Source organism: Oncorhynchus nerka, linkage group LG15 (genome assembly GCF_034236695.1).
Source record: "Oncorhynchus nerka isolate Pitt River linkage group LG15, Oner_Uvic_2.0, whole genome shotgun sequence".
Classification (NCBI taxonomy): domain Eukaryota; kingdom Metazoa; phylum Chordata; class Actinopteri; order Salmoniformes; family Salmonidae; genus Oncorhynchus; species Oncorhynchus nerka.
In genome coordinates this window covers 22,056,313-22,076,821 of record NC_088410.1, presented here as the reverse complement: position 1 = coordinate 22,076,821, position 20,509 = coordinate 22,056,313, and the positions used below count along the sequence as shown (strand labels likewise).

Here is a 20,509-nt window from a genome sequence, read left to right as displayed (position 1 = left end):
TCATTCTTTACCGACGATAGAAATAATTTGGATGGACATTTTTATTATTCATTCACTCGCCGTACAGTAGGTGGCGGCAATACGGCAATAGGTGTAGTCTGCCATAAAACCTTAAAGAAGAACAAGACAACAGGAAATTGTTGACGAGAACAGCTAGGGTCAGACAGTTCATATCATACAAAGGAACAGTAGCTTCCACAATGGATCGGGTAAGTATGGTTATAACATTATATGCCCGCTGTGTTGTATAAAATGTCTAGGCTTCAGTTTATCATATTTGAACCTCTACATTGCTGTGTTCTGTTTGGAGCGGCAGGTAGCCTAGTGGTTAGAGCGTTGGTTCAGTAACCGAATCCCCGAGCTGACAAGGTAAACATATGTCGTTCTGGTCCTGAACAAGGCAGTTGACCCACTGTTGATTGTCAGTCATTGTAAATAAGAATTTATTTACTTGCCTAAACAAATGTGACTTGCATAGTTATTCATTTCTATTTGTTTAAATAGCCTACAACTATATAATTTGTATTTATTATGGATACTCTTCCTGGGGTCCAGCAAAATAAAGACAGTTCATATGTAACAGATGTGAAACGGCTAGCTTAGTTAGCGGTGCGCGCTAAATAGCGGTTCAATCGGTTAAGTCACTTGCTCTGAGACCTTGAAGTAGTAGTTCCCCTTGCTCTGCAAGGGCCGCGGCTTTTGTGGAGCGATGGGTAACGATGTTTCGAGGGTGACTGTTGTCGATGTGTGCAGAGGGTCCCTGGTTCGCGACCGGGTATGGGCGAGGGGACGGACGTAAAGTTATTCTATTACACATACAATCATGTTTAGGAATCTGTGACTATGACCTAATTCTCTTCTTCCGCCCAGTGTGCACATGTTCACATTCCTTCACCGATTTCTTACACATTAGCCATTATTTGACCAGATATTCAAGTGGCCGTTCTAACAAAGAAAATAAATGGCTGCCGTTCCAAACACGTTGTTTTTCCCTCTGTTGTATCCCCGTCGAAACCGGATGCAGTTTGATTGCCATCTTAATAAGGGAGGTCTAATTCCCTAAAGTTGGCCCTCGATTTAGCTTGAAGGAGCGATTGAACAACTTTGGTCGCTTGCGGGTATGATATGACTCACAATTCAATGCAAACTGTACTCACATGTCAAACTCTGGTGGCCGGGAAGTGTCAAATTTAATCAACCTGCACTTTCAGCATCTCAGAAATATGAATCGAGCTGTCTAAAAAAATCTATTGATTTTAGCTTTGGAAAATTGGCTCAGTTTCGTAGTGATGAGTGCAATTCAGAAATGTATTGAAGTAAATGACCAAACTATGGGTAACTGTAGCTAGCTACCTGACAGGAGTGCTAGCTAGACACGTTAGCTTACTCGGTTCATTAATAGCTTTAGGTTGGTTGTTTTTAAGTTAAACTTCAAGATTTCCACCAAGGACGTTGCCTCTCTCATAATCATTATCCCTCGCTTGGGCAAGGGACATTTTAAGGTACACTCGGATGTAAAACGTCATTCAAGGGCTGAGGGTTTAGAGCCGAGGGTTGTAGAATTTGAAATGTTGCTGGAAGGCAATCAGGAAGATGCAAGATCAGGTGGGACCATTATAGTCAATGAGAGGGCAGATATGCGTGTTTCCACTAGTTACACAGCCACAGAGTCAAACGCCTATAACGTTTTTTTATTCATTTATTGTTATGCATAAAGTTAGTGTTTGCAAGGTTAGGGTTAAAATCACATTTAAAAAGACCAGTTGTATAAATGGGCGTGGGTTGTGTTTTTTTCTCTCAAAGTTGCCTGGATGTGAGGTGTCCTACTTTTACCAATACACTCCCAACAACCAACTCGTTACGAAAATGTATATATGATCAAATAAGCCAGATTTTGGGCACAGTTATCCCTCTTGTTTGTTCTCTTCTGCGCTGTTCGATAGGAAATGACTGGTATAAGAAATACGGTGGAAACTAGCCCATGCCTCCACCAATCCAACGCTCTTATATTTGTGGGTTGCAGTGAACGATTGAACATTTCAGGTAGAAGAAGATATTCGAGGGATGCACCCAAATCGGAGGTTTAGACTGAATTAATAAAATATTTGGTTTAATGATCAACTGTAAACCTTCTTGTGGCCAACAGGACAAAGCTAGCCTGTCCCCCTCCACCCTCCAGGAGTCCCCCTCCACCCTCCAGGAGTCCCCAGGTCGACTGCCTCTCCGTACTTTACTGCTGGTTCTGGTCGACTGCAGGAAAACACCGGGGCAGAGTGGAACTGAGAGACTAGAAGCGGAACATGGAGATTTGATTTCATTAAGTAAGAACCATGTGGATTAGATTACAGTCTGCTTCTGTAACAATGAATAGGTTCATTATGTATTGATGAACATATCTGGTCGTTCCACCTAATTTTGAGAAGTGTAACTTGCTCCCCCAAATGTTTGATTTCACCTAATTGTAACGTTCTTTCATGAAGAGCACATGTTCAACTTCATAAAAACATGTTTTCCCAAGAGGTTATATGAAAATACATACTGTACTAAGTGCCAATGTGCTAAATAAAGTAACAGGGGACAACTGAAATCAACAACCACTAGTTTACATTGGTAAAATAGTCCTTTTAAATCAGCCACAAATGTGCTTATGACAGGGGTAATGGAAGCTAGTTTTGTTCCACAGGTGGTGAAAATTGAATGCAAGCTTCAAAAAAAATATTCTACCATATCAATTTATGGGTAAAATGGTTCACTTGCTCAGTTTTCTACAAAAAAACACCAGAGAATTGATAAAAAGACTAGAACCAGCTTACCTGCCGTGGCTCTATAATTTGACTATTTGATGTTCAATGTTTCTTTTGCCCAAAAATGTAAGGAACAGTTTCACCATATTACAACATGGGTTGACCTTAAAATGAGGGACAGATGTAAATTAATCACTAATTAAATTAAATAAATCATGTTCAGAAATGACTGTCAAAGTAACCAAATAACTAGGGCTTTACATGCACATCATAATTTGCCATTAAACTAGTTATGGCATTAGTCATGTAAACACCTTTCACTGCTGATCTTAATTGGTGTAAGGTCATAACCGAAGTAAGGATACGCCTTTAAAAACACCTGGTTTTCTGAGATATCTTTAGACTGATTAGGACATGTAAACACTTTAATCAGAGTTATAGAGGTGTATTTAATCTGTGTATGTGCTAACACAAGCAGCGCCAGCTAACTTCTTTTGACCGAGTGCAGTGAACGTTTATTTTGTCCATTTTTTTAGATGTGTCCATGTAAACAGGTTTATTAGGGAAATTGTTCATTCAAAGCATGTCAACATTTAAATCAAACTCTTATACTAATTGACTTCACAATAATCGTATTATTCTGCACTTGTAACTTTACTCAACGATGGTAAAACTTGGAGAAATGATTGTGTTAGTTGGGTTAAAATCTTTCTCATGTGACACAGGGTTGATGTGACACAGGGTTGATGGAGGGACTTTTCAAATTCAGAATTGTCACTTTATCAAGTCTTTATTCATATTATTTAATAACAGATTTAAAATATAATACTGATGCACAATTTCTACTGGAAAATATGAAAGTGACCCAAAAGGCCTTAATTTCATGGTAGGACCCATCTGTTTATGGACCCATATTTGCAAAACCTAACTATTCAATGCCTTTGTTTCACAGGGGACATCCCTAATCGTTGCTCTCTAAGTGGGAGGGGCTTATCGTCTGGGGAGCCTCAACAACATCATGATGCTGACAAGAAAGAGAAGAGTCTCTCCAGATCAGAACACCTCAAACACCAGCATAGAGGTACAGGGAAGAAACCTCACCACTGTGGGAAGAGTTTTGCTAAACAAGACTTGACAATTCATGAGCAAATTCACACCGGAGAGAAACCGTTCCACTGCTCTCAGTGCGGGAAGAGTTTCACTGCATCTAAAACTTTAAAATCTCATCAGAGAATTCATACAGGGGAGAGGCCTTCCCCCTACTTTGGTTGTGAGAAATGCTTCAAACAATCAGGATTCCAGACTACACAAAAACACACAGGACCGCCTTATAGCTGTGATCAGTGTGGGAAGAGTTTCAGGACGTCAGATCACCTGACTATACACCAGCGCATACACACAGGAGAGAAGCCTTATAGCTGTGATCAGTGTGAGAAGAATTTCAGGACGTCAGATCACCTGACTATACACCAGCGCATACACACAGGAGAGAAGCCTTATAGCTGTGATCAGTGTGGGAAGAGCTTCAATGAATCAGGAAACCTGACTACACACCAACGCATACACACAGGAGAGAAGCCTTATAGCTGTGATCAGTGTGGGAAGAGCTTCAGTCGATCAGGAGACCTGACTACACACCAACGCATACACACAGGAGAGAAGCCTTATAGCTGTGATCAGTGTGGGAAGAGCTTCAGTCGATCAGGAGACCTGACTACACACCAACGCATACACACAGGAGAGAAGCCTTATAGCTGTGATCAGTGTGGGAAGAGAGCTTCAGAGTCACTGAACACCAACGCATACACACAGGAGAGAAGCCTGGAGACCTGACTGACACACCAACGCATACACACAGGAGAGAAGCCTTATAGCTGTGATCAGTGTGGGAAGAGCTTCAGTCTGGAGACCTGACTACACACCAACGCATACAGAGAAGCCTTACTGTGAGGAGGGAGAAGCCTTATAGCTGTGATCAGTGAAGAGCTTCAGTCGATCAGGAGACCTGACTACACACCAACGCATACACACAGGAGAGAAGCCTTATAGCTGTGATCAGTGTGGGAAGAGCTTCAGTCGATCAGCAGACCTGACTATACACACACAGGAGAGAGCATATCACACAGGAGACCTGACTACACACCAACGCATACACACAGGAGAGAAGCCTTATAGCTGTGATCAGTGTGGGAAGAGCTTCAATCAATCAGCACACCTGACTATACACCAATGCATACACACACGAGCGAAGCCTTATAGCTGTGATCAGTGTGGGAAGAGTCCTGACTACACAATCACACAGGATCTGTGATCAGTGTGGGAAGAGCTTCAATCAATCAGGAAACCTGACTACACACCAGCGCATACACACAGGAGAGAAGCCTTATAGCTGTGATCAGTGTGAGAAGAGTTTCAGGATGTCAGATCACCTGACTATACACCAGCGCATACACACAGGAGCGAAGCCTTATAGCTGTGATCAGTGTGGGAAAAGCTTCAGTCGATCAGGAGACCTGACTACACACCAACGCATACACACAGGAGAGAAGCCTTATAGCTGTGATCAGTGTGGGAAGAGCTTCAATCAATCAGGAAACCTGACTACACACCAGCGCATACACAGGAGCGAAGCCTTATAGCTGTGATCAGTGTGGGAAGAGCTTCAGTCGATCAGGAGACCTGACTACACACCAACGCATACACACAGGAGAGAAGCCTTATATCTGTGATCAGTGTGGGAAGAGCTTCAATCAATCAGGAGACCTGACTACACACCAACGCATACACACAGGAGAGAAGCCTTATAGCTGTGATCAGTGTGGGAAGAGCTTCAGGTGACCTGACTACACACCAACGCATACACACAGGAGCGAAGTCTTATAGCTGTGATCAGTGTGGGAAGAGCTTCAGTCGATCAGGAGACCTGACTACACACCAACGCATACACACAGGAGCGAAGCCTTATAGCTGTGATCAGTGTGGGAAGAGCTTCAATCGATCAGGAAACCTGACTACACACCAGCGCATACACAGGAGAGAAGCCTTATAGCTGTGATCAGTGTGGAAAGAGTTTTGCTCTAGATTTCACCCTGACTACACACCAGTGAATACACACTGGAGAGAAACCTTATTCCTGTCTATGTGGAAAGATCTTTGCTCATTCAGGGTCACTGAAAAAACACCAGGATGCACAAATATGTTCTTTTTTATCTCCCTCCTCTCCGGCACCAGTTTCAGATCTCTAAATGAAGTTTCAATAGAAAACATATTGTAAAGAGTCATCCATCTCCCATCCGCTAACAGTTTACTAAGTCTGATTACCAAGGTAACCTGTGTAGCATGATATGCAGCTCTGGATCCATATATATCAAGCGTCTTGGAGTAGGAGTTCTGTATCTTATTTCATTAACTCCTATTGTCCATTAAATAATGTAGAATAATGTTTCAACAATTGTAGGTTCATATTAATGTGTGAGGGAAATGTTGTCTGAAGAAAGAGCCTTGAATTGTACATCTTGTCTCATACAATTATTGGTTCCTGTTGGTGCTGGGTAGAGATGTAAGGGGGAGACGGCCATGACCCCTCAGACCTTTTGGCAGAATATGTTCAATAAGTTAAGATAGGAGACAGTGCCAGTCACATGCAGGAACCAAACGTCTATGATGAATAAATGATGAATAATGTAAATCATGCAAATATAACTTGTCTGTGTTAACAGTATATAAGAGAACTAACGGGACTGCCCCGAAAGAGCTCCAGACCGTACTCTGGTGTTTTAAGTTTGTTGGAACCTCTCCAGCTTCCTGATAATAAATAATTATTCATTTAAGTTTTACTTTGAGTCCCTGGTGTTAATTTCCACGACACGTATTCAATACAAAAATACATTAAATCCATTGTCTTACATGAAGGAGATGTCGCACTGCATGAGGCAAATGGTGGTCTCACCAGATACTGACTACCTTTTTAAAAAAGTGTCTGTGACCAACAGAGTCATATCTGTATTCCCAGTCATGGATTTGGGCCTAATTAATTCATAACAATTGACAGATATTTTTGTAAGAACTGTAACTCAGTAAAATCTTAGAAATTGTTGTTTAATTTTTGTTGATAATAATAATTGAAGAATCTAAATGAATGGGCCGCCTACTGTTTTAGGTGTTCTGGGTCAGAACTTGTTTCAACGTGACTTACATCCATCAGAGTATCTGTGCCTTGAAGGAGTCAACAGTGGAACTGCCCTGCACATATCAACATCCAAGTTATCATGTAGTCTCAGAACCAAACTGGTATATCCAAGAGAAATATAATGAGGTGCCTAAATTCCTGAGCTCGGTCCAGAGTATGCAGGTTGTGCTGAGTACCTTGGGACTAAAGAGAAAGACTACACCCTGAGAATCACAGACCTGAAAGTGATTCAGCTGAGTACATGTTCAGATTTAAAACACAGAATGGGGGTACAGCTTCCCTGGAACAACTCTGACTGACACAGGTAATATATAATATCTCATTATAATAATTCATTAGAATCATTCAGAGCTGCAGGCGAAGGTGTCTTCCTCCACAGAGGAAAAGAAGAGAACACTGACCTGTAGCACCACCTGTCTTCTGACTGACAACCCCACCTACATCTGGTACAACAACGGACAACATCTCCATGACCCTACTTCCCAACAATACTCCTGTAATACTCTAGGGGTCTGGTGTTACTCTACAGACAGTTACTCCTGTGCTGTAAAAGACCATGAGGATTTTCTCACTCCTACATTGTGTGAGTCTGAACTCACCTATAATAATCATCTTAATTAAGTATCAATCATTAAGGCCTGTGGACCAATAGTAGAACTGCACTGTGTGTGTCTATATATTTTATTCATTTTAAATTAACCAGTCCTATACATCTAAAACACTTGAAAATAGTCTCATTATTGTTTGAGGAATTGATCAGATACCTTTAGTTTCAGGTGTTCATGGTCAGAGCTGTTTGAATGTGACTCACACCAAGAGGAGTATCTGTGCCTTGAAGGGGTCAACAGTGGACATTACCTGCACGTATAGACATCCCAGCTGGCATAACGTCACAGAAGTATCCTGGTTCAACAAATGGGAGACTGGAGTTACTGCAGATCTAATCCAGGACCCAGAGTATGCAGGTCATGTGAAGTACCATCAGCGTTATAGTCATGAGAATAAAACAGGTTCAAAACAATCGACAGAGAAACACTTTACTTACAGTGCTACACATCTGTTATGAGAAGTTATTTTTCCTGCTTAATTAGACTGTCAGGTGTAGTTATTCACCAGTTATAAAGTGTGTTTGTGGTTTATCTTTATGTTTCTATGGCTGAAGGGAGGGAGACGCAACAACTGGCTTGAGAGCAGCAGGAATAGATACACAGGCCTCTGGTTTACACACATCTCTCAGCAACTGTGAACAAACTGCCAATGACTGATGTTTTATTTTATTTACCTTTATTTAACTAGGCAAGTCAAGGACAGCCTACCAAAAGGCCTCCTGCGGTGACGGGGCTGGGATTTATATATACAGTTGAAGTCAGAAGTTTACATACACCTTAGCAAAATACATTTAAACTCAGTTTTTCACAATTCCTTAAATGTCCCTGTCTTAGGTCAGTTAGGATCACCACTTTATTTTAATAATGTGAAATGTCAGAATTATACTAGAGAGAATGATTTATTTCAGCTTTTATTTCTTTCATCACATTCCCAGGTGGTCAGAAGTTTACATGCACTCAATTCATATTTGGTAGCATTGCCTTTAAATTGTTTAACTTTGGTCAAACGATTCGGGTAGCCTTCCACAAGCTTCCCCGAATAAGTAGGGTGAACTTTGGCCCATTGCTCCTGACAGAGCTGGTGTAACTAAGTCAGGTTTGTAGGCCTCCTTGCTCACACATGCTTTTTCAGTTCTGCCCCCAATTTTTCTATAGAATTGAGGTCAGGGCTTTGTGATGGCCACTCCAATGCCTTGACTTTTTTGTCCTTAAGCCATTTTGCCACAACTTTGGAACTATACTTGGGGTCATTGTCCATTTGGAAGACCCATTTGCGGCCAAGCTTTCACTTCCTGACTGATGTCTTGAGATGTTGCTTCAATATATACACATAATTTTCCTACCTCATGTTGCCATCTATTTTGTGAAGTGCACCAGTCCCTCCTGCAGCAAAGAAACACCCACAACATAATGCTGCCACCCCCGTGCTTCACGGTTGGGATGGTGTTCGTCGGCTTGCAAGCCGATCCCTTTTTCCTCCAACCATAATGATGGTCATTATGGCCAAACAGTTCTATTTTTCTTTCATCAGACCAGAGAACATTTCTCCAAAAAGTACGATCTTTGTCCCCATGTGCAGTTGCAAACCGTAGTCTGGCTTTTTTTAAGGCAGTTTTGGAGCAGTGGCTTCTTCCATGCTGAGCGGCCTTTCAGGTTATGTCGATATAGGACTCGTTTTACTGTAGATATAGATACTTTTGACCCCGTTTCCTCCAGCATCTTCACAAGGTCCTTTGCTGTAGTTCTTGGATTGATTTGCACTTTTCGCACCAAAGAACCTTCATCTCTAGGAGACAGAACACGTCTCCTTCCTGAGCGGTATGACGGCTGCGTAGTCCCATGGTGTTTATTCTTGAGTACTATTGTTTGTACAGATGAACGTGGTACCTTCAGGCGTTTGGAAATTGCTCCCAAGGATGAACCGGACTTGTGGAGGTCTTGAATCACATCCACAGGTACACACAGGTACACCTCCAATTGACTCAAATTATGTCAATTAGCCTATCAGAAGCTTCTAAAGCCATGGCATAATTTTATGGAATTTTCCAAGCTGTTTAAAGTCAGTCAATTTAGTGTATGTACACTTCTGACCCACTGGAGTTGTGATACAGTGAATTATAAGTGAAATAATCTGTCTGTAAACAAGTGTTGGAAAAATTACTTGTGTCATGCACAAAGTAGAAGTCCTAACCGACTTGCCAAAACTATAGTTTGTTAACAAGAAATTTGTAGAGTGGTTGAAAAACAAGTTTTAATGACTTCAACCTAAGTGTATGTAAACACACATCACGACAAGAGAGACAACACTACGTAAAGACAGACCTAAGACAACAACATTGCAAGGCAGCAACACATAACACAGCATGGTAGCAACACAACATGACAACAACATGGTAGCAACACCTCACGGTAGCAGCACAAAACATGGTACAAACATTATTGGGCACAGACAAAAGCACAAAGGGCAAGAAGGTTGAGACAACAATACATCTCGTGATGCTTCTCCATGGTTGTTATTCACACTGAACGCAGCAACTATGGCAACAAAGTGTTGACAAACTGTCTGTGTGAGCTAATAGGTCTGTGCCTAATTTAATATCCTTTTGATGTGTGATTGTGTTGCAGTGATACTGGGGCAGGATGGTTGGAGTGTGACTTACACCCCTCAGAGTATTTGTGCCTTGAAGAGGTCAACAGTGGATCTGTCCTGCTCTTACACATATCCCAGAGGTCATACAGTCACAGAGACATCATGGTTCTATAGATGGTCTGGTGTGAAACCTCAGAATGATGGTTGTATGGAGTACTATGGGGACAGAGTGAGTAACTGCACCCTGATAATCACAGACCTGAGAGAGAGACTCAGCTGATTACTGGTTCACATTCAAGAATCAGATCATTCAAGGTCATGTCTTTCAAAGTGTGACAAGTGACAGATAGTCAGGCAGTCCTGGAGTCAGGCTGTCTGTCACAGGTACACTATTTTGTCATGCTTTATCAGTTACATTAAAGCCTTTGGAAATCTGTTTTAATTTGACATTATACAGTACATTAGGAATGATAGTCTGTATGTAATATGAATGTCTTGTGTCATTTGATTACAATGGTTGTTGGATAAATTGAAAAGGTTATAATGTTTATTTCTAATCCCAGGCCTGAAGGCAAATGTTCCAACTATAGTGACAGAGGGACAGACTGACACTGACCTGTAGCACCACCTGTACTCTGACTGACAACCCCACCTACATCTGGTACAAGAACGGACGTCTCACCAACCCAAATACCAAAATAACTACCTAGACCCAGTCAGCAGTGAGGATACAGACAGATACTCCTGTGCTGTAAACGGCCATGAGGATCTCCCCTCTGCTGAAGAGACTCTCACATGTAAGTACAATACATGTATATAATCTCACTGTAATTTAGTTCTAGTATTATACTTTGGATACATTGTGTGTTCACTAGTACTAGTACACCTGGTACAAGAAGAACATAACCCCACCAATAGCATCAGGGCAGAGTTACAGCATCACTAACATCATCTCTGAGGACAGAGGAGAATACTACTGTGAGGCTGTGAATAACATTTGAGCCCAGAAATCTACAACTCAATTAATCATTGCCGGTAAGATGTGTTTTTATATTTTATTTCAATCTACACTATACGGTAACATTCATATCATTCTTTATTTTTGAGGGGAACAAGCTTATGTAAGGAATGCATTTGTAGGAATCATAGTGGTTGTTCCCAAATCAAATCACATTTTATTTGTCACATACACATGGTTAGCAGATGTTAATGCGAGTGTAGCGAAATGCTTGTGCTTCTAGTTCCGACAGTGCAGTAATATCTAACAACTACCTAATACACACAAATCTGAAGGGGTGAATGAGAATATGTACATGTAAATATATGGATGAGCGATGACAAAGGTGCAATAGATGGTTTAAAATACAGTATATACATGTAAGATATGCAATCATTATTAATTAAAGTGGCATTATTTAGAGTGGCATTGCGTAAAGTGATTAGTGATCCATTTATTAAAGTGGCCAGTGATTGGGTCTCTGTTGTAACTTCAATGGGTTACAGACGAGACAGCCTTCCTGTGACATCGGGTGCTGTAGGTGTCCTCGAGGGCATGTAGTTTGCCCCCGGTGATGCGTTGTGCAGACCTCAACACCCTCTGGAGAGCCTTGCGGTTGATGGCAGTGCAGTTGCCGTACCAAGCGGTGATACAGCCTGACAGAATTCTCTCCATTTGTGCATCTGTAAAAGTTTGTGAGGGTTTTGGGTGGGTGACAAGCCAAATTCCTTCAGCCTCCTGAGGTTGAAGAGGCACTGTTGCGCCTTCTTCACCACATCATCTGTGTGAGTGGACCATTTCAGTTTGTACGCAGAGGAACATAAAACGTTCCACCTTCTCCACTGCTGTCCCGTTGATGTGGATAGGGGGGGTTCTCCCTCTGCTGTTTCCTGAAGTCCACGATCATCTCCTTTATTTTGTTGACGTTGAGTTGTTTTCCTGACACCACACTCCAAGTGCCCTCACCTCCTCCCTGTAGGCTGTCTCGTCGTTGTTGGTAACCAAGCCCACTATTATTCTGTGATCTGCAAACTTGATGATTGAGTTGGAGGCGTGCATGGCCACACAGTCGTGGGTGAACAGGAAGTACAGGAGGGGGCTGAGGCCCCAGTGTTGGGGGTCAGCAAAGTGGAGATGTTTCCTACCTTCACCACCTGTGGGCGTCCTGTCAGAAAGTCCAGGACCCAATGACATAACCAAGAGGTAGAATATATAGTGAAAACAATAGTGGACGTAAAAACGTAACCTTGAGGAACTGTTACGGATGTCGAAAGAACTGGACCAAGATGCAGCGTCGTGAGCGTACATATTCCTTTTTATTGGAAAAGATGCCAAACAAAACAATAAACACTATCAAACTAAATGTGACACTAAACGCTATGTGCCATCAAACAAAGATAACTTCCCACAAAGAAAGGAGGGAAAAGGGCTACCTAAGGATGGTTCCCAATCAGAGACAACGATAGACAGCTGTCCCTGATTAAGAACCCTGCCCAGCCAAAACATAGAAATACAAAATCAAAGAAAAACAAAACATAGAATTCCCACCCCAAATCACACCCTGACCAAACCAAATAGAGACATTAAAAGTCTCTCTACGGTCAGGGCGTGACAGGAACACTGATTTCTCATAGGACAAATCATCTACAAAGAACCGATAAGATAATATTTAAACCAGGCAATATCCAGGCAATTATCTCCAATATTTGGACCGCATCTGGCCCATATGATGCTTCACACTGAGTCACATGTGCCACCAAACAGCCAGATCTGGCCCATATGATGCTTCACACTGAGTCACATGTGCCACCAAACAGCCAGATCTGGCCCACAGTCATTTGATTTGTTAATTGAAAGAGAGAATAGTTATATTATACAATTTCGAAACATGACAGGACATCAGTGTCACCAAGTCTGAATTATTGATTACAATTTACACATTTCATATATGGTGAAAAAAAAGAACGAAAAAATATAAATGTAAAACAACTAGATTTTAGGAACTGTTAAGATATGTGCTAAGATATGTAGGCCTATGTGACATAGTAGTATTCTTCATCATGTACACGTCTTAAAGAGGAAGGAAATGGCAGTCCTGACCACTTGTGTGTCAACCGAACACTCACTGCCAGTAAGTTGTCTTACAAAACCTCTCCCCTTCACTCTGTAAATACACCTGATGATATCTTATAATATAGTGTGTTAATAGTATGTTTTTAGTGATGAAACATATTCTTCTGGGTAATGATAATGATAGGGACCCAGGTATCAAAGCTATAGTTAGGGTTGTGAGAATAGAACAGGTTTGAAACGATACAGGAATAAGGAGGTGTCTACTGTGTTATAGACAGGTCTGTTCAATAAGTGACTGTTGTTCACCTCTTAATTGATGTATAGGGTGTATAGGGTGTAGTAATTCACCTATAGAGTGAGTTGTTGTTTCTGTTTCTTAGACTGCAGGGTGTGAGTGTTTAAAAATATCTAAGATGACCCAATGCAACAATGGATACCATGACAGATATAACTTTAGTCAGTGTTTATTCACAGTACAGCAGAACTACTGTAACTAATCCAATTGTTTTAGTTGTTTTCGTTCAGAACTGTTTCAACGTGACTTACACCCATCAGAGTATCTGTGCTTTGAAGGGCTCAACAGTGGAACTGCCCTGCACATATAGACACCCAAATAGTCACAACGTTTTAAAAGCAAAACTGGTATATCCAAGAGAAACGTGATGAAGTGCTAAAAGTCCTGAACTTGGACCCAGAGCACGCAGACCGTGCTGAGTACCTTAAGACCCCCCCAAAAATACCTTGCGATTCAAGAGAAGGACTGCACCCTGAAAATCACAGACCTAAGAGAGAACGATTCAGCTGAGTACAAGTTCAGATTTAAAACACAGTATGCAGAAAGGGAGTACAGCTTCCCTGTAACAACTCTGACTTCACAGGTAATATATCATATCTACTACTAATACAGGTAATATATCATATCTACTACTATAACTGAAAAAAATATCCCAATGCCCAGGGCAGAGATTGGGGACATTACCCTGTGTAAGGTGCTATCTTTCAGATGGGACGTTAAACGGTTGTCCTGACTCTCTGTGGTCACCAAATATCTAATGGCGCTTTTCGTAAGAGTAGGGGTGTTAAGTGTCCCCCCCAGTGTCCCGGCTAAATTCCCAATCTGGCCCTCAACCGATCATGGTCATCTAATCATCTCCATCTTCCAATTGGCTGATTCAACCCCCCTCCTCTCCTCTGTAACTATTCCCCAGGTCGTTGCTATGAATTAGAATGTGTTCTCAGTCAACTTACGTGTTAAAATAAGGGTTAAATAAGAAAAATATAACCCTCCTTTCATCCTCAACACGAGATTCTCCAAGTAACACCTCTGTGGCAGTCAGTCCTTGTAGTGATATAGTGGAGGGCAGTTCAGTGACTCTGACCTGCAGCAGTGATGCCAGCCCACCTGTGGACAAATACACTTGGTACTTTCAAAATAGGACTTTACCAAATGTATTTGAACAGATCTACAACATCACCAACTTCAGGTCTGAAGACAGTGGACATTACCACTGTGAGGCCTGGAATAAAATGACATCTAAGAACTCTACAGATCTGATTATTATAACAGGTAAAGTTTCATCAACAATGGTCTGCCTTTACATAAAAATACACATTTCAAGCTCATTATTTGCTCATAGTCACTACATTTAAAGCTCACAGATAAGCATTTTAAGCAAAACATTTGTTGGCTTATAGCAATAATGTATTTTTATTGTTTTAAGTTTATTAGAACATATATTAACTAATGTACTCCACATTTTTGTTTGGTGAATCAACCCTCAGTTCTGACTGCAGTTGTAGGAATCACAGTGGATGTTCTGGTTCTCATCCTCTGTGTCTCTGGCTTCATGTGGATCAGGTGAGAATCTTTCTAAGACTTTCCTTTCACTTTATCATTTTAATCCATCGTTTCATTCATCCATCCATCCATTAATTAATTCATATAAAACAGGAAGAAGGACTCCAAATCCACCTCTGACATTAAGGACACAGCAGACGATGGACAGGTGAGTTCAGATCAAATAGTATTTGTTATCTATCAGATGTATTTCATTGGTTGATTAATCTTGCCTGGCACAATGGAACCAATGGAATAGTCCACAGGTCTGCTTATCTTGTCTGTCCTCTCTCCATCAGGGAGACTGTAGTCCCATGTATGACAACATCTCAGGCTCTGCAGCACAGAGAGCAGACAGAGGAGAGCAGGATGACAGTCACTACACCAGTGTCCACTTCTCTGGCTCCAATAACCAGGAAGTGCCTCTGCATTCCACTGTTCAACTGCCTCAACCCCAGAAAGAGGATGAGGATGTCCAGCGTGATGCTGTGAAATTCTACCATCCCAGTGTTGCCACCCGGTGAGCAAGTACAGATATTACAACATCTCAGATAAATTATAAAATAAATGGTTCATGTGCTTGACAGTTAGGAATGCATAAGACTTGTATGTTAAGCAGATCAGCAGTTGTTCAGATAAATGTATTAAGATGTACAATGACTTCACACCCTTACCGTCGGGCTGACGGTGTCGGAGGATGAGGTCTGACACCAACGGGCCAGAGACAGTTTCTATCTACAAGCCATCAGACTGCTTAACACTTGAACTGGACTGACCACCTGCAATGTTTCCTCGCACCTTAACACACACACACACACAATCATGCACAAACACACACACACACACAATCATGCACAAACACACACACACAATCATGCACAAACACACACACACAATCATGCACAAACACACACACACACATTCATGCACAAACACACACACACACACAATCATGCACAAACACACACACACACACAATCATGCACAAACACACACACACACACACTCATGCACAAACCCACACACACACATACATACATTCATGCTACACATCACAACTGCTGCTACCAGACTCTTATTATGATTGTTAAATACTGCACTATTGAACCCATTGCCCCTCATCCTCCCCTTCCCCAAAACACAAGAAAATAATGGACTATTAATCATCTCCCTTGTATTATACTTATGCTACAATGTTTATTCTATTCTACTGAGACATTTTCTTTATGTTCGTATTGTTATCTTTTATTATGTCTTATTGTTGTTGCATTATTAAGAAGGAACCTGCCAGTAAGCATTTAGTTGGACAGTGTATACCATGAGTATCCTGTACATACGACTAATATAACTTGAAACAATGACTTTAAATGAGACCCCAGAAGTGAGGATTGATGATAACATGTTGCATCTCCTTTCTCATCAGACCTCTCTCACAGGAAGCTGAGGAGGACCTCTCTGTGTTCTATAGAACAGTTAACAAACCCAGAACCAAGAAGACCTGAACACAAGATGATCTCTGCTGTGTCCCAAATGGTACCTTGTTGTCTCTAGTGTAATATGTAGTCGTGGGCTCATGGCTTGAGACTGAGCTTTGCTTTGTATATCTGAAAGGGAACAAGACAATACCAAACTTGTCATTAAGCAGTATTACTTTAGCTCTTTGCGTGAGGTTTAGCGAGAGGAAAATGTTGCCCTTAATGCTTTAGGTCGTCACGGGTGGTGGCACAACAAATTGGGGAAGAATTACTGTAGCTTCAGTACTGTTAACGATTAATGTACAATACTATATAGCCACACTGTTATTCACTTCAGAACCTATTCAGACTTTAGATAAGTTGACTTCACATGGACATGATTCCAAAATCAAGTCCAAAATTGTTGCCTACTTATCTCAAGTCTGAATTGGGCCAAAGATACACATCTTGCTATTAATAATGTAAAAACATTTTTTTTAAATAATTTAGTGTTGAACTATCCTCTTGAATAAAAGTATATGATAAAACTGGGCTTGATTTCACCCCCCAAAAAAATGTACCTTTATTTAACTAGGCAAGTCAGTTAAAGAACAAATTATTTTTTACCATGACAGCCTACAATGACGGCCTACTCTCAGTACGCTCCATGTATTAAAAAAGCGGCCTACAGGGAGGAGGTGAGGTCCTCATTCCCAGTTGCTAATAGATGTATATTATTATTAGTATTGGATAGAAAACACTCTGAAGTTTTAAAACTGTTGGTTTGAATGACGTCTGTGAGTAAACAGAACTCATTTGACAGGCAAAAACCTGAGAAGAAAAAACAGGAAGTGTTGTGTAGTGTTGAACTACCCTCTTGAATAAAAGTACATGATAAAACTGGGCATTTCACCCCCAGAAATGTTACCTATGTTTAACTAGGCAAGTCCAAATTCTTATTTATAATGACAGCCTACAATGACGGCCTACACTCACTGTGCATGTTTAAATAGCAGTAATCCGCTTTATTTAAGAGGCCTAACAATAAATGTACATATGATTTGATCATCACATCCCAACTGTAGTATTTTAGGTTGTATCACTTATAGAATAACTAATAATAACTGGACAGGAGGGAGCAGCTCATTTGGGAAACTTTACTAATCCAAAACATGGTAGTACAACACAGGGGCATGTTTGAGGCAGCAAATTCTATCAATGTATTAAAGTTAAGAGGTCCCAGGATTAACCAATCAGGTAAGTGATAATCGTATCTAGGCAGATTACCATGTTAAAACCTCTTAGAACTACCCATCCCGGATCCGGTATATTTGTCATCAGCAACGCTGAATAGCATAGCGCAACAGTCCAAAAATATTACTAGAAAATATTCATATTCATGAAATCACACATGAAATATAGCGAAACACAGTTTAGCCTTTTGTTAATCACCCTGTCGTCTCAGATTTTGAAATTATGCTTTACAGCGAAAGCAATACAAGCGTTTGTGTAAGTGTATCGATAGCCTAGCATAGCATTATGTACACTTAGCATCAGGAAGCTTGGTCACGAAAATCAGAAAAGCAATCAAATTAATAATTTACCTTTGATGAGCTTCGGATGTTTTCACTCACGAGACTCCCAGTTAGACAGCAAATGTTCCTTTTGTTCCATAAAGATATTTTTTATATCCAAATACCTTCGTTAGTTTGATGCGTTATGCCTAGGAATCCACCGGAAATAGCGGTCACGACAATTTAGACAAAAATTCCAAATTATATTCATAATATCGACAGAAACATGGCAAATGTTTTTTATAATCAATCCTCAAGGTGTTTTTCAAATATCTATTCGATAATATATCAACCGGGACAGTTGGCTATTCCCTAGGACCGGGAGGAAAAATGGCTACCTCTCTGTTTTGAGCAAAAATCACACTGAGCCCTTTAGCGATGTAGACGTTTACACTCATTCTTCAAAATAAAGGCCTGAAACTATGGCTAAAGGCTGTAGACACCTTAGGGAAGTCACAGAAAACGGAATCTGGTAGATATCCCTTTCAATGGGCAATAGGGATGCATAGAAAGACAGGGGTTTCAAAATAAGAGTCACTTCCTGATTGGATTTTTCTCAGGATTTCGCATGCAATAGCAGTTCTGTTATACAGACAATAATTTTACAGTTTTGGAAACTTTAGAGTGTTTTCTATCCTAAGCTGTCAATTATATGCATATTCTAGCATCTGGTCCTGAGAAATAGGCAGTTTACTTTGGGGACGTTATTTTTCAAAAAATTAAAATAGTGCACCCTAGCTTCAAGAGGTTTTAATAGACCAATCTATTACACCATCCATCCACCAGACTAGAATAGACCTACACATAGTCTGTGTCTGAAATGGCATCCTATTACCTATATACTGTCAGGTGACATTTCAGATGCAGCCATCCTCTCTAATAGTTAGAAGTCAAACAAATGATGTCAGGAACTCCAAATGTCAAGTCACTCTTGGGGATTGTCTTTGCAATGACGTCTCACAAATCATCAACGCCATGGTGATGCTCCATGACAATTTATTTGGATGGTTGAAGTGTTGAAGAGGAGTTGGAGTAACAACACTACACCCTTTGGGAAAACCTTAAAGAATTGTTTCGGCTGTCCCCATAGGAGAACCCTTTGAAGAACCCTTTTTGGTTGCAGGTAGAACCTCTTTCGTTCCATGTAGAACTCTTTAGGGTTCCATGTAGAACCCTTTCAACAGACCAGATGTTTTTTAACTTTCTGTGGAGAAACCGTACCCGTCACATTAGGAAACTGTTGCATTGAACACATGAGTATGGTGGGCTGAATTGTCTGGACAATCCTACTTTAAATAATACTTTTAAGATCAATTTGATAAAACACTTCCTAAGAAGACCTACTTCTATGTGAAACCTTATTCCTCATCATGCCTTTTCTACTTTTGGTGGCCTTAACTTCATGTTGGTTTGTTATTGACAAAGTTCCAGTGAAACTCTGCTTTTCATCAACAGGTTTTCTAGTGATGATCCTTCATTTAGAAGCACCATTTCTCTCCACACATATATTATATTTGTAATAACCAGCACATGTTGTACAACAATGAATCTTTGTTTTTAAAATATTGGTTCAGAAATAATATCCTATTGGTGAGACAACTTGTAAATGCAGTCTTTTACTTCATTATGACTCATTGTTATCACTTTACAAGATTCCTTTAACGCCTAAAGAGTTTACAATTATTTTTGTCTCCATTCCCTCAAGTGTTGCTTTATTTTTTATTTACTTATTTAACTAGGCAAGTCAGATAAGAACAAATTTTTATTTTCAATGACAGCGGGTTAAAAATGGCTTTGTTCGGGGGAAAAACAACAGACTTCTACCTTGTCAGCTCGGGGACTCAATCTCACAACCTTCCGGTTACTAGTCCAATGCTTTAACCACTAGGCTACCTGCCGCCCCATTATTCAGGAGCATGTTAAGACCCTCAGAACCTACCTTCAATTACCCCTGTTGACTCAATAGTAGTAAAGATTGGTTTTTGTTTTAGTCCATTCAACAACAGAGCGATACTTGCCTTGTATCAACAGGATTTTATATCTATCTATACACCTTATGTAATTCCTTATTGGAATCGTTTTATTGATAATATCTGTTGTCTCATACATACGTACTTTCTAACACAATTAAGGAAGGTTATTATAAAATGATTCATTAATATTACCCTGCCAACCACTAAATGAAGATTTAAAAATAGATACATTCAAATTGTACCTTTTGCAACAGTTTTGCATCTTCTTTTGAATGGTATTAATGTAAAGAATTTTAGGCAAGACATCAGTAGATTTATAATGGAAAATCTGCATTTAGATTTGACACTATTATGGAGAGACGTATTACATTCATTCTTTACCGACGATATAAATCATTTGGATGGACATTTTTATTATTCATTCACTCGCCGTACAGTAGGTGGCAGCAATACGGCAATAGGTGTAGTCT

General features: G+C 40.5%; 1 long non-coding RNA gene and 1 pseudogene across 1 annotated transcript; both read left to right on the top strand.

Annotated features, from left to right (window-relative positions):
- Positions 1 to 113: 113 nt before the first annotated feature.
- LOC135559805 (zinc finger protein 271-like) lies at positions 114 to 6,580 on the top strand (annotated as a pseudogene).
- A 7,495-nt stretch (positions 6,581 to 14,075) lies between these two features.
- On the top strand, positions 14,076 to 17,004 carry LOC135560137 (uncharacterized). Its single transcript, XR_010458715.1, has 5 exons — positions 14,076 to 14,768; positions 14,984 to 15,059; positions 15,153 to 15,207; positions 15,342 to 15,558; positions 16,462 to 17,004. It is a non-coding gene; the product is annotated as an uncharacterized LOC135560137 (long non-coding RNA).
- Positions 17,005 to 20,509: the final 3,505 nt, after the last annotated feature.